Below are 14,659 nucleotides of genomic sequence, written 5' to 3'. Positions count from 1 at the left end.
GTCTGGGGTGACTTGGCTGCGGCGCATCAGTTCAGCGGCAGGATCAGCTCATCTCGCGGGAATCGGCAAAACAAATCCGTTCGCTCCAAAAGGCAAATGGATAAATGAACGTCTTTCTGAACCGGAGGAAGTGATTCTAGCTGATTTTCATTTTGAACTTCCTCCGATGGGTTTAAACGGCTCTGCATAGAAACGGTAAACTCAAAAAAATCAAACCTATGAGCTTTGAAATTAGATTTTTTTTTTTTTTTTTTGTATTTCACATCATGAAAAGTGTATTTCCTGTACATTCATGCTGGTTGTGACTTTCCCCCTGCATGAGAAAATCATTTTTCTGCCATTGGAAAGTATTTAAAAGGAAGAGTTGTGATCATGGAGGGCAAAGAAATTAGAGATAAAGTGGAGGAGGAAACAATTTTTACATCAAATTGACTAATTAAGAGCCAAAACATGTAAAAGTAGCTTCTTGTGCGGGTAGATTAACCCACAGGTGTAGTCGTGTCCTGCTAGTACAACCCAACACATGTCTCTTTATGAGAAATACATGTCCGGGTCCACATCCAGGTTTCATTTAACCCAATTTCATCCAGGTAGAAAATGACCACAGGTTACAGATAATCAGCGCAGACCTACTTATAATAAAACTGGCTGATTTAATGCCAGAGAGTAGATGCTTTCAGGGCGTAAATAATAAATACTTAATCACAAACAGCCTCCCAGTCAAGGCCCTGAAGGCCTTTTTTACGATGCGTGCTTCACTACTTTATTCTCCCTGTTTCTCAAAAGGCTGCAAGCCCAAAATACTTTAGTGTTGTCGTAGAAATACGAGGCGACTGTCTTTAAGCGTGTCAGGAAAGGACGTATGGAGTGATTTTAGTCGGTTTTCTGAACAGTGTTGGCAGGAAATGTCTTTTTCAGTGAGTATCGGTTTGCGCACCGAAGAACCAAACCATGCCGCTCCCTCGCCTTTTAGACATTTGAAGTCTTTAACGCGAAACAGCTGCTGCTCTTTAACCTTTATTTAGTCGTAGCTACTGTGTGGCGTCTCCTCCTGTTCAGGAACGTCATAAAAATGCTGTTTTTAAACCCGTCTTTAAATGAGAGGTTTTAAACCAGACAGGTTTGCTTTAGCAAAACCGCGCTGCTGCTATTACTTCAGAGGAGTCGGTTCACATTATCAACGCTTTCGTTAAAAAAAAAAAAAAAAGAAGTTAAACACGGAATCACTGCCGCAGATATCACATCTTGGTGCGTTATCGCCACCTTTTGGTCGGGGGTGGCGTCACATCACTACCCGGAGTCACCAGCTGTTAAATGAACCTGCTATTTACTAATTACGTTTAACATATCCAGCATCTGTCTTACGGTCATGATTACAGTAGCTTGATGAGCTCTAACCCGTAGCTGCACTGAAGAATCTTTGTCCTTGAACGTATCGGCCACATAAAACAAATACATCGTCGACATATCCTAGCAGGTACCAGGAAAGGACGAAAGAATCTCTGGAGATTTAGTTTTTCCTCCGTACCATCCTCCTCGCCATGCACAGGTTACTCGACCATTTCAATTATTGCTCTCGCTGTAGATATGAGCACTTTTAGGCGAGCGGCTACTTTCTGCTAAGTCCTGCGTCTCCTCTTCTCTGTTTTTTCGAGGAGAGACTAAAACAATCAGGAATATCTACACTACACTTAAAAAAAAAGAAGAAGAAATGTTTCAGTTGAATTAGTTTTGAAGGAGTCGTTGGGATGCTTTATAATTGTAGCATCAGCGATTCTGATTCCTACTGTTCTCACAGAATAAATGAACTTGAAAGGTTGGAGGGGTTTTTTTTTTAATGAAAAAAAAAATAACTTTGAATGTTTTTTGCACATCTTTACCTGGAAGGTGAACACGTGTTGAGGACGCTGGGTAAAATAAATAAACTAAAAATCCTGAACAACATCATTGCTAGTATTTAACGGCGATTCACAGATTGCGCGTTCTAACAAGATAAACACGACTGTAACTTGGTTTTGAAACGTATTTGTATTCGCGTGAAGATTTTATGCAAACCCTTAGCAGCCCCCCCCCCCCCCCCCCCCCCCAGGTTATTCCTCCACTGAGGCAAAGTGTGACTCTATCTCCAGGGTTTATCTTTATACGCTGATGACCTGCTGATCTCCCACGTTCTTACTCTGCCTCATCATTCAGACATTTTCTGCTGTCAATATAAAAGTTCTTGGACTGTAAACTTGATTTAAGAGAACATCTAAAGTATTTGCATCAAATGACTCAAATATTTACTTCCACAATGGTGTTGGATGGTTTCAGGCGCAGGCGAACATTTTGCAGGCTCTGTGTACACTACAGTACTGTGCAAAAGTTTTAAAACACTCTGCATTTCTTTATACTTTAGCTTTCATGTAGCCAGACATGTATATTAGAAGCTGACTCCATTAAAAGTTGTTTGTTTTTTTTAAATTATGTTTCTCAAAGATTTTCTTTGGACTTTGGCTGCTTACTTTAGATCCTGACTGAATCCAGTTTTTTTCCACAAAGTGCCCAGTTTTCCCTCATATGCTGTTCGTTTAAACACATCTGTTCACTTTATATTGGACAAACTGTCTGTTTTTTTAATATTTTTTTTTTAATCTTTAGTCTATTTTTTTTATTTTGAGACTCGACTGATTCAGATAATCATCCCACGTCTCCTCTGCTTGGTTGGTCTCTCTTAATGAGCTCCATGTATCTTGTAAATGAGCGGATGTATTTCCAGATGCTGCGTGGTGATTTATTTCTCCCCCCCTCGGTGCGTTCACGGTGGTTGGATCGAGGGATTCGGAGCTCCTTCTGTAAACACGGACCTCTTTTTTTAAAAACATAAAACCCCAGAACAACAAAAGCTTTTGGCTCCGTCTGCCCAACACACCGTTTACGTTGCTGCGGCGCGATTCAGATGATCAGACATGATCTCCAAGCTGATTTATGGTTAAACTCTTGAGCTGTAAGCTCTGCGTCCTGTCATGAAGCGCTGCGAGGATACGACTGTGGTGGGTAATTTAACTTTAGTGGAACATTTCTCATAAGTCTTTATCTATTAGCCTCGGCTGATAAAGATGTGCTCACTACTGAATGAATATGTTTTTTCTCTTTATTACCGTCTGTGGTTGGACTAAAGCGGATGTAAACCAAAGCGTGTTGTCGATGCGGTACAGAATGTCTGTGTTTCCAGCACTTTTTTCTCTTTTTTTAACCCCCTGGAAAGCCGTTCATAATAAAACTAATGATCAGATTCATTGTAGTTACTGTAGAAAAGTCTCTTAGACACTGGAAACAGTTGCTCTTGTTTTCTCATCATGCCTGATTTGTGCGCTTAAACTCTTCGTAGAGCAGGTGTGGAAGACTGTAAATGAAGATATGCAATCGTTTGGGGAAGCCTGTCGTTTACAGCCGTGCTGGAGCAGAGTGTGGATTTACTGCTGTAAATAAAAATATGACAGAGGAGGGATGGCAGATTCAGCTCCTGCAAGAAGCACAACTCCCATCGGCTTCAAATCTCTCCGTAACCATGAAGCTTTGATGAGTCTGCTGTGGATTAGTAGCGGACTAAATGAACCGAATGTATCTGTCCCTTGTCCCGACTCGGAGCTGCGATAAACATCTGGACTGAATCCACTCCGCTGTTTGAAAACCCAGCTTCATATCTGTGTCTTTACCTGGGTTCTTCCTCCTGTTTTTTGTAAAAACTGTTGACTAATTTTTTGCTATATTTGTTACTGCTTTTTGTTTCCCCCCCTCTGGGGGTTTCTATTGATTGATGTTTGAGCTTTAGCATGAAATAAATAACTATATTTAAAGAAAACAGGCCTTCATTTTGTCGTGTTGGAAAAGGGGAGGCACTGTGATCAGAAATATTACCGCAGGTACGTGAATCAACCAACAGAGGGCGCCACAGCACAGCGATTGTTGCAAGGGGCCTCTGTATTGGTACAGGACTGAAGCCTTGCATCCTAGATCTAAAAGAACTCAAACTTTTATAAAAATGATTATTAAAAATACCTTTTAAGCCTGTTGGTGGATCAAATATGTATAAAAGCTGGAGTAAACACTAAAATTGAAAGACATTTTCATCTAATTTCAGTTTTTTTTAGGTCACACCTGTCATCAGTGAATCAGATTTACCCCAGTAGGACTTTTTTCCCCCCACTTTTGCATTGTTCAACTGCAGCCTTAATTTAAGGCATGTTAATATCTTGTCGTGTGAAAAGTAACAGAAAAACTTGCACAGCGTTAAATCAGCGCAATGGGAAACGGAGGAACCGATTTGTGGGACTTTGCAATATATAAATGACAACATAAGAGGCTGCCTTGTGTTTTCTCAACGTGTCATGATTAAAGCAGGGTTGCAAGTTGCAAGACAGGAGCCTTTTCAACCAAAGCGATCGTCCAGGCCTTGTTTGGAGATGGTCTGAAGTCCTTTCCAATGCCCAGTTCCAAAAAAGGCACGCTTGGTACCAAGATGACCGAAAACCTGCAAGAGAACAACACATCCAAACTCAGAAATGCTCATGAAGCATCATTTACAAGGATGGAGGTAGGAAACATTGGTCCTGGAGGGTATGAAAAGGCGTATTCAAGCAGGAAAACGTCTAAAATTTACAAAACGCCTTGTAGAAGGGAGTTTCCCACGCCTCCAATACCTGATTCAAACCCTTAAATTATCCTGTGTCTGTGCTCAGGCTTCTATTTTATTTTATTTTTATTTTTTTGGTCAGGCGTATTCAAGCAGGAAAACATCTAAAATTTACAAAACGCCTTGTAGAAGGGAGTTTCCCACCCCTGAAATAAATTTATACATCTTTAGGTGGAGCAGGTTGCATCGGCCCCACAAATCTTCACTGCTAGGGAAGCTGAAGAAGTGAGTCATTGTGAGTCCAGGCACTAATCCAAATTAACTAAAGGTACCTTCTTGAGAGGAAAAGTACATACTTCAAATGGTCTAGCCAAAGCCCAGAGCTAAATCTGATAAAAAATTTTTTACAAAACACCTGCAGAGAGCTCTGAGCGAGACACGGCCTCACAGTCTGATAGATCTGATGATTATCAAGTCAGATTGGGTAAATATGACCAAATCAACACGTGGCATGTTAATGGGCTCCTAGTGTTTGGCAATGACTGTCATCTCTCGTGTCCTCAGATCATGTCGGCAGTTTTTAGCTCCTAATTTATGTGATGACAGCGCAGATGTTTTTCCAGATAAACAGGCTTCATATCGGTTTCAACTTTATCCCCCTGACATGCACGGATTTACAGCAGCAATCTGTCGATGTCTATTAAGCAGATTATGAGCTCTCTGGATGGTGGTATTACAGATGTAACCGCCGCCTTTGAAATAGTGAAACTGATCTAAACACACCGTTTACATACTATAGTGTTCAGTAAGGGAATAATTGGCAGTTCCAGTATGTAGCATTTTGAGTAGAATACTTCCAAAATGTTAATATAAGTCTTTAATATATCCAGCTGCATCCCAAAAAACTAGAATATCTTGAAAAAGTTTTATATTTTTTGTCACTCATTTCAAAAAGTGAAACTCGTATAGATTCCTTATACATAAATGGAAATACTTTAAGCCTTAATTTATTATTTTGATGTTTATTGCTTACAGATGAGAAAACACAAAAACTAGGTTTCTCAGAAAGGTTTTATGTTGCATAACATCAATAAAGATAAGTTTCAAATATTAATTTTTTTTCTAGATATTCAAATTGAGACACTAATTTTTGGGTTTTCATTATCTGTAAGCCATAATCATGAAAATTAAAAGAAGGAGCTTGACATATTTTTCTTTAGTTAATGAATCTATGTAATATTGAAATTTTACTTTTGGAAATGTGTTTGAGAGGGTTTCTCATAGAAGTGAGTACACCACTTATATTTTTAAAGCTTTATATTTTCATGGGACAACACTGAAGCTATGACACTGGGTAGTCAATGTACGGCATTTATAATAGCGTAACTTGTCTGTCCCTCAAAATAACAAATCAAAAGTGAGTAAAATCCTTAGAAAACATCCAAAATTGTGCCCAATGTCAATATTTTGAGCGGCCACCGTTTTTATAGCACTGCCTTAAGTCTCTTGGGCCTGGAGTTCACTGGAACTTTACAGGTTGCCACTAGACTCTAAAAAGCAGTTAGCTTGATGTTAATTTCCTGTTCGCTCTGATTGACCATGAGTTTGACTCTGAATGACTTAGCTGGACTCTAAAAAGATGTTAGCTTGACTTTAATTTCCTGTTAGCTTAGCTTTGATTGGCCGTGAGATTGACTGAATAACTGTTGCTAGGCTCTAAAAGCTGTTAGCTTGTTAAAGGTATACTATGCAACCAAGGTTGATTTTCCAGCGAGGCTCCCCCCAGAGGGCGAAAGTAAAAGTGCACTGTCGTAAAGATGCTCAGCTGTTCTGGTTTCTCCATCAAGTCAGGCGCGGTTGTTTTGAGCTTAGCAGACAGGCGAACGCAACGAAAAGTGGAAAAAAACGGCAGTACAAACAATGACTAACACAGTGAAGGTATGAACATCAAGCTTCCCGCAGCGCTATCCTGCCGCCGCCTCGCCAGTTTTATTATTATTATTATTTTTTTTTATGTTGGCGAGACGCCACCGCCTCGCCAAGCCGTAGCTGCCGCCGCCGCCTCGCCGCCGCCGCCGCGGTAGTGTCTCGCCAACTTAAAAAAAAAAAAAAAAAAAAAAAAAAAGATTATAATAATAATACTAATAAAAAAACTTGATATGCTTGCATGTTTATTTGACGTTAACACGCGGTTCTTTGTTGTTGCTTTCGCGCGTGCATATAGTGAATGGCAGGACAAAAACACATGGAGTTCTCGCCGTAAAGCGAGACTTCTGTGTGTGCGGGCCGTGAGCTCTTGCAATTGCAAGTGCGGTATTTCAACCCACAGACCCCCAGGGTGGCAGAGAAAACCTTTGTTCGACCTGAAATGACTCATTTAATCATCCAAATCGGTATGGAACACATTAATTAACTGAAAAATGTTGCATAGTATGCCTTTAAGTAGCTGTTAGCTTAGCTCAGATTGGCTGTGGGCTTGACTCTGAATGACTTAGCTGGACTCTAAAAAGATGCTAGCTTGACGTTAATTTCCTGTTAGTTTAGCTCAGATTGGCTGTAAGCTTGACTAAATAACTTAGCTAGGCTATAAGACGTTAGCTTGTTAAGTAGATGTTAGCTTCACTTGGACAAGCCGTCTTTGTAGCCTAACACCAGACTCACACTGAATACAGTGCTGTGCGCGTATGATAGGGTTGCCAACTCTGCACCCAAGGAATACTGGACAGGCGGCGGGGGGTACATTTTTTTCTTCCTTTTAGTGCCTGTTCATTGCTCCGATTCTGTCTGTCTCTGTGTTGCCCTGCAATAGACTGGCGACCTGAACACAGGAGAGCTACCTCCTCAGGACAAGACTCTGCTGTCCACCTACACCTTAAGGACAAAGGACACTCTTTTGAGGATCAAAATGTTCACATTTTGGACAAAGAAGGCAGATGGTTTGAAAGGGGTGTGAAGGAAGCCATCTACGTTAAGGGAGAAAAACCAACCTTGAACAGAGGAGGAGGCCTTAGGTTCCAACTCTCAAAAACTTACAATACAGCTATAGGATTAATTCCGGCCAATCATCACCTTAACTCTCACCCTCATTCGGGTGATCAAAACATTGCTCCTTTAAGCCAAGCCAATAACAACCCTAACAACTCCTCGTTACAGAGGAGTGGAGCAGTTTCAGTCTGCTGTCTTAATGGCTTTAACGACCGCCCATTACTAAGGGGTGGACCTGTTTCTGTAGAATTTGCATGTTATCTAAACCATTACAAGGCCTTTGTTTGTCAGTAAAGCTTGTTACTCCACATTACTCCAGACTTTTTGAATTGAGAAAGCTTCCTGGAGAGGAAGAGAAACGTCTTCAACTACGGAAAACAAGTCCAGTTGCTTTGTTTTTTACTTTTTTTGTAATGACCATGACCTGGATGACTGATAATCTTCACCATCCCATCCAAATCCAATGTATTTATAAAGCACATTTTTAAAACAACAGATTGTTGACCAAAGTGCTGTACATATCAATAATATCCATCCATTATCCCTTGTGGGGTCGTGAGGGGTGCTGGTGCCTATCTCCAGCTGTCAAGAGGCGGGGCAAGAGGCGGGGTACAACCTGGACAGGTCGCCAGTTGCAGGGCAACACAGAGACAGACAGGACAAACAACCATTCACACACACACTCACACTTAAGGAGAATTTAGAGAAGCCAATTAACATAACAGTCATGTTTTTGCACTGTGGGAGGAAGCCGGAGTACCCGGAGAGAACCATCACCCCACCAACCTATGCTAATTTGGCTAGTGTAAACAGAACGGGAAAACAAACACAGGGGAGCTATTGGAGAATGAAAAGTGCTCATAATGGGTTTTGCCATAGAAAATTATATCCATGGGCGGAGCTGCAGCTGCCTGCTGTTTCCCTAGGAGCAGTGTGAGGGGGCGGTCTGCAGAGAAGCCGCCCTGGATCTGGACGGTAACCCGCACCGTGTTCAGTGTTAGCCCAGGGTAAGCCCACCTCAATTTCTCACCCACTCTTCGTACCGAAGCCACTCAGCAGTCTTCTGCAGTCAAGATATTGACTGCTATTAATCACCCCCTGGAACCAGGATTTAAGAATAGCTTGTTTGTAACAACTGGTCAGGACACCACTCCCCTGATTTCTGTCGTGTCCTGCTTCACACTTGTTTCACACACACTGGCTGCCTCCACCTTGTCTCAACACTAAACTTTTTCTGTTCTGTGTGCATTAATCTCCATTACTGCGTCACGCGTAGGGAGCCTGCAGGGAGCGAGATAGGGAGGACGGACCAGAAGAGCTGCTTTGATGCAGAGCACACGTTGTCGGTGTCTCCCCACCTTTTGCCCTTGGAAGTGCTGTGCGGTTTTCCTCAGCTCCTTTGCTGCCTGAGCTGCAAAAAACATAATTCCTTATTAAGACCTGAGTCAGGGCTAATTGCGAAGTCGACCATAACCGGTGTGAGGACAGACTTGGATTTTTGCACAACAGTGAAAACCAGTGTAGCTGCCGTTCTAGAAAGAATCGGCGAACTATTGCAGCAGAAAACACTCAAAGGCAGTTCATTTTTAAAAGCAGACGTTTTTTCCCCAAATTCAAATATATCATTTGTGATATGTTTTGTACTGCAAATTGGATTGACCAAGGTATGGGAGAAACCCATACCTTGGTCAACATTTAGTCAGAATCGCAGACAGGAAGCTCCACCGCTCCAGGTTTTGTCAAAGGTCAGCTCCGCTTTCAAGACTTTGGCCACCTCCGCCTCCCCTTCAGCCAATATCGTGGCAAACCTTCCCATTTGCTGTCATTCATTTCAGAACAAAAACAAAAAAAAACACTGGATGGCATTTCCACCAGTCGTCCATGCTCAAGTTAAACGTGAAACCCCCTGTGCGTTTGAACGCAGACAGCGAATCAGCCGATCACATGGCAGCAACTCCTCGCCCGCGTGCATCTGGACGCGGCATCTCTAGAGGTTATTGAGAGGGCGGGGCTCAGTCTGGATAGACCGGCCACACTGCAAAAAGAGAACTAAAAATATGTAACATTTTCTTAAAATTAGTGTATCTGCCCTTGATTTGAGCAGGTAAATAAGAATATTTGCCAATGGAATGAGTATTTTTACCCCTAAAATAAGATAATTAGATATACTGCACTTGAAATAAGATGACGGAGATGAGTTGTTCCTATTTTAAGTGCAAAAATCTTATTCCATTGGCAAATAGTCCTATTTACCTGCTCAAATCAAAGAAAATTAGTTTAATTTCAAGAAGAAATTTCTTATTTTTAGGTCTATTTTTGCAGTGCAGTCCATCACATGGCAAGGCAGAGACACATAGCAGTGGGCACATTACCTAAAGGCAATTTACAGAGATCAGTCAACCTGACAGTCACTTCTAGGGACTGTGGGAGGAAGTCAGAGGAACCCCCGCGAATGCACGGGGAGAACACCATGCAGAAAGAGTCAAAGCCATATTTACTGTAAATAGATTGGGGTTTGAACACAGATAAGTGTGCATAATATCTTATTTTTACAGTTATAGTTATTATCAATACTGTACAGAATTAATATATGCCTCACGAGACGTTTTCCCTGTTTGGATGAAGACGTTTCCCCCTCCTTCCCCCCGCGTCTCTCATTAGCCGTTTTGTCGTGCTGAATTTTCCTGACGTTTCGATATTCTCCAGAGGTGGCTGGTGCTGAGGCAGCACACCCGCCTTGTCTTTCACTGTCGGGAGTTTTTGTTTTTGTCTTTCCCTCCCATCTCCATCCCCTGCAACCCAGAAAACAGAGAATCAGGGAGGAAGTAGCGGAGCAGGAAGGACGGAGGGATGGTGTTCGCCATCCCAGAGGAGCTTGAAGCAGAGCGACGCTCACAACTTTTAAGCGGCCATCATATTAAAGATTATTAACCCCCAGCTCAGCTTTGCATCCACCATCTAAAGCAAGTGACTTCATTAATCACTCGCTCTTTCTCTTCTTTTTTCCTCATCGACTCTGAACACACAGTTCAAAGACCTCCCGGCTCCTCCCTTCCTGTTCCCACATTAATTAAATCTGCATGTAATTACTATCGTCAAGAAGGGGAATCTGAGACGAGCGGGGGGGGAGATTGGTCACGGCCTCGGTAGCTTTGAAGTGAAATTGCTTGTGCAAACGAGACCGGGGACAAGAGCATAAAGACGTTACAGCGGGACGTCACGCAGGAGACAAGTGGCTCGGTGTCAACTTAACGGGGCCGAGCTGGAAGAGACGGGAAAATGTTTGCTGTGTCTTTAAGGGAATCCGTTGGCATCTTTTTCCAGTTTTCCATGTCTTTGGTACGTTATACAGCTGGTCAACACAATGCAGCGTATAATTTGTGTTTAACGGCCCTTTAATCTGATGCCCTGCAGTAAAATCTAATGCGGTCAGAAGCACATGTTATTCACACAGCGCTGTTCGCACATAAAAGTGCTTCACAAAGACGACGTCAACGTTTACACATGGCTGAAAACACAAAAAAACAACAGATATAGATTAAAGAAAGATAATAATGGTTGGAAATATAAGCAAATGGATGTTTGATTAGAACATCAGCTTCTCCTGTCACTTTATACATGTCGTATTGATTAATAATGTATATTCTTCAGTGATGGTACCAAGGCTTTGGTTGATTGTATCTTTAATACTTTATCGGCTGGTTGTGCTGTTCTCTTTACATCTCTCTTTGCAGGTGAAGAAGCAGACGGAGGATGTATCGTTGTCTCTCTTTTCTCTCCTCTTTCTTTCACCTTTTCTAATTTCTTTTCTCTTCTACCTTCTTGTTTTAATGTCCATAAAACATTAAATATTCCCCGCATAAATTATAATAAAGCTACTTGCATGTATAAATCAAGCAGAGCACTATGGCGAACACTGCAAAAACAGAACTAAAAATAAGTTACAATTTTCTTGAAATTAGTGTATTTGTACGTCATTTCAGAATCAGAATCAAGTTTAATCGCCAAGTAGGTTTGCACTTACAAGGAATTTGACTTGGTATTGATGGTGCAGACAAAAAATAAGAATACAGTAAAATAAGAAGCAAAGGATATATACACGGAAGCTGTATACACTCAGCAGACTGTGCATCAATGTAACGCAGAAGCTTGTAAGTCCAGATAGATAAGATAATAAGCCAATGGAATAAGATTTTTGTACTTGAAATGGGAAGAACTCATCTCCATCAACTTATTTCAAGTGCAGGATGTCTAATTATCTTAGTTTAGGGGTCAGATGACTCTTTCCATTGGCAGATAGTCTCATTTACCTGCTAAAATCAAGGGCAAATACACTCATTTTAAGAAAACTTTACTTATTTTCAGTGAAAGCAGTAAGGCTCCACTTGTGAAAGTAAAATCTGTTGGGCTCTTTTTGGCATAAAGACAACAATTCTTATTTCCATATTGCCAGACAGGACACTTAAAAAACAGAAATGTGCTCAGCTGCTTTTTAAATGAAGGAAGACTGTCAAGTCAGCCTAAGAAGAAAAGGAGTTTTACATGTGCTGGAAGGTTTTGGTCTGGTGATCTCTTCAAGTCAACCAATGAGTAAACAGGTGAGTTCGAGGGCAAACCCACAGCCAGCATCATGAATCAGGGGATTGAACGGATGTCAGGCATGAAAAAGCAAAGCATCGCTAAAAGGAAGCCCAGTTGTAGTTTTTCTAACAGCCACGAAGGAAGGCGCTCTGGTCAGAGGAGTATAACACAGCAAAGCATGGTGGGGGAAGCATCGTTGAACGTTGAATGGGAAGATGGACAATCTTGGCACAGAAACTGTTGGAGGATGCAAAAAAACAAACAAACTTGGGTAGATCCAGCTTCCAGCAACATTAAACATTTAGCCAGAGCTCCAGCAGAGCAGTTTAGACCGATGGTTTGTTATTTTAAGATGAGAAAATGTGGAAAAAAAAGTTTAACGGCTACAAGTTCTTCAATTATGTGCTTGTTGGTGAGTTTGTAATGACATCATGAAATATTAAACCACTTTTTTTTAATCCTCATCTCCTTTAAATAACTAAATGAATCTGTTTCTACTGTTTGGGAAGTTGCTGGAGAATACAAAGTGACTGAATTCATTCACGCAGCAGACATGTCTTGAACAGCATCCATGTGCGGATTTTCTCCAGAAGGACGCACCTGCGACGCCGAGCGGTAGGAAGCAGGTAAAAGAATTTAAATAAACAATATTTCCCATAAAAATCCATCTGGAGGGGGAAAATGCCCATGCACTTGAGTGTCTCTTAAAACTCCAGATGTTCTCTAATTAAAATGCTTCCACATCATTGTTTTTCCACCCATTGCTTTAACGGCTCACCAAAGATGGCGGAGACTTCTATAGTTTCTGCGTTTTCGTACCAGTAGTCAGCTTTTAACCGGCTCACAGAGCTGCCGTCCGTCTTCCTCCCCTCCACACTAACTTGCTGACATCCACTTCGCTCGGTGATTATCCTCCTTTTTTTCCCCCCTCCCTCCCTCTGCCTCCATTCTTCCTGTCTTCCCTCCTGCGAGGCGGCGCTGGGAGAGCGAAGAAAATGGAGCAATCCTCCAGCAGAGCTGAATTTATTCCTGCACTTAGTTTAATGGAAGAGCCGATAATCGCTGTGTGATTGTTTGTGCTGCAAAATAATTTTAGAAATCTCCCCTCTTTTCCGTTCATTTCTCTTCCGGCTGCACCGGAGTCCGCTGTCATAAACGGAAAGCTCGTTTCCTCTTGTGCACATTTTGATTAATCAGACACTTTACTGGGTAGTGTGATGGGCCTTAAACGTCTAGCGCCGTGTTTGGAGGAGCCCCAAAACACAGCATTTCAGCAGAGACATACCAAGGGTCAAGCACAGTGGTGGGACGGTAATGATTCAAGCTCAAGCAGCAAGTCACCAATTTGACCATGAACGCCTCTTTTTACCAAAATGTTCCCAAACAGCTGAAGCTTAGCTCCCGCTGGGTCATGCATGAAATATGACAACGTTGGTTCCTGTGTCTGCGTTTGTGATTGGTTGGGGAGGATGTAATGACTGTAGTAACCTACATGACTAGAAACTTCTATTCTGATTAACTTTTTATTGGCTCCTATCATCGATATACGTCTATTGATCGATATATACCATTATTGCGTTATCGTCCAGCCCTACAATAGAGATAAAAACTTAGGAAAAGCAGCTACTTCACGTTATTTCTTCTCATCCTTTTATGCATTGTGATCCCTTCAGTGGAAAGCTATTGAAAAGCTGTTTTTAGCTACTTGAGAAGTTGTTGATGGTGTAAAGGAATCCAAGCTTCATCAGTTCAATTTTATTTATATAGCGCCAATTAACAGCACACGTCATCTCAAGGCACTTTAAAAAGTCAAATTCATTCAAATCATCCAGGCAGATTGGTCAAAAGGTTTCTTATCTAAACAAACCCAGCAGATTGCATCAAGTCCTGACAAGCAGCATTCACTCCTGGAGAAGAGTAGAGCTAGAGTCGTCTGCATTGTCCATGGGTTTGCAGCAATCCCTCATACTGAGCATGCATGAAGCGACAGTGGAAAGAAAAACTCCCCTTTAACAGGAAGGAAAACCTCCAGCAGAACCAGAACCAGGCTCAGTGTGAACGCTCATCTGCCTCGACCCACTGGGGGTTAGAGAAGACAGAGCAGAGACACAGAAAGCACAGAAGCACACATTGATCTAGTAATCTGTTCTACATTAGATGGTAGTAGCGGGTGATCTGTCTCCCCTGGATGATGTCACAGTTAACAGAACGCCAGACCAGGTGTACCTTCTATGAAGAGAAAAATGACAGTGGTTTCACTTTGTTGCTGTATTTAAAGTTTTAGTTCTCTGCCGCTTTGGTACATGCATATTAGGACCAGCTTTTCATTATTTCGTCATGACTGTCATTTAAGTTCACTTGGTTCAGCTCTTGTGAAAGGATAGGATCTGATTATCTGATCACAATTTATTTTATAGATAGCAAAGTCATAAATTATTTTGGAACAAATTCCGTTGATCTGCAAACACCTGCCTTCAC

This window comes from Fundulus heteroclitus, chromosome 14, assembly GCF_011125445.2.
Source record: "Fundulus heteroclitus isolate FHET01 chromosome 14, MU-UCD_Fhet_4.1, whole genome shotgun sequence".
In the NCBI taxonomy this organism is placed as follows: Eukaryota; Metazoa; Chordata; class Actinopteri; order Cyprinodontiformes; family Fundulidae; genus Fundulus; species Fundulus heteroclitus.
Note: the sequence above shows the minus strand (reverse complement) of the source record.